The sequence below is a fragment of the Bison bison genome, unplaced genomic scaffold, assembly GCF_000754665.1.
Source record: "Bison bison bison isolate TAMUID 2011002044 unplaced genomic scaffold, Bison_UMD1.0 scf7180017854118, whole genome shotgun sequence".
Classification (NCBI taxonomy): domain Eukaryota; kingdom Metazoa; phylum Chordata; class Mammalia; order Artiodactyla; family Bovidae; genus Bison; species Bison bison.
In genome coordinates, this window is record NW_011484691.1 from 27810 (window position 1) to 29205 (window position 1396).

Genomic DNA, 1396 nt, shown 5'->3' on the forward strand with positions numbered 1-1396 from the left:
CAACACACAGAAATCCCTTGCATTCCTATACACTAATAATGAGAAAACAGAAAGAGAAATTAAGGAAACAATTCCTTCACCATTGCAACGGAAAGATTAAAATACTTAGAAATATATCTACCTAAAGAAACTAAAGACCTCTATATAGAAAACTATAAAACACTGGTGAAAGAAATCAAAGAGGACACTAATAGATGGAGAAATATACCATGTTCATGGATGGGAAGAATCAATATAGTGAAAATGAGTATACTACCCAAAGCAATTTATAGATTCAATGCAATCCCTATCAAGCTACCAACAGTATTCTTCACAGAGCTAGAACAAATACTTTCACAATTCGTATAGAAATACAAAAAACCCCTTGAATAGCCAAAGCTATCTTGACAAAGAAGAATGGAACTGGAGGAATCAACCTACCTGACTTCAGGCTCTACTACAAAGCCACAGTCATCAAGACAGTATGGTACTGGCACAAAGACAGAAATATAGATCAATGGAACAAAATAGAAAGCCCAGAGATAAATCCACGCACATATGGACACCTTATCTTTGAAAAAGGAGGCAAGAATATACAATGGATTAAAGACAATCTCTTTAACAAGTGGTGCTGGGAAAACTGGTCAACGACTTGTAAAAGAATGAAACTAGAACACTTTCTAACACCATACACAAAAATAAACTCAAAATGGATTAAATCTCTAAATGTAAGACCAGAAACTATAAAACTCCTAGAGGAGAACATAGGCAAAACACCCTCCGACATACATCACAGCAGGATCCTCTATGACCCACCTCCCAGAAGATCGGAAATAAAATCAAAAATAAACAAATGGGACCTAATTAACCTTAAAAGCTTCTGCACATCAAAGGAAACTATTAGCAAGGTGAAAAGGCAGCCTTCAGAATGGGAGAAAATAATAGCAAATGAAGCAACTGACAAATAACTAATCTCAAAAATATACAAGCAACTCCTACAACTCCAGAAAAATAAATGACCCAATCAAACAATGGGCCAAAGAACTAAATAGACATTTCTCCAAAGAAGACATACAGATGGCTAACAAACACATGAAAAGATGCTCAACATCACTCATTATCAGAGAAATGCAAATCAAAACCACTATGAGGTACCATTTCACACCAGTCAGAGGCTGTGATCCAAAAGTCTACAAATAATAAATGATGGAGAGGTTGTGGAGAAAAGGGAACCCTCTTACACTGTTGGTGGGAATGCAAACTAGTACAGCCACTATGGACAACAGTGTGGAGATTCCTTAAAAAACTGGAAATAGAACTGCCTTATGATCCAGCAATCCCACTGCTGGGCATACACACTGAGGAAACCAGAAGGGAAAGAGACACGTGTACCCCAATGTTCATCGCAGCACTGTTT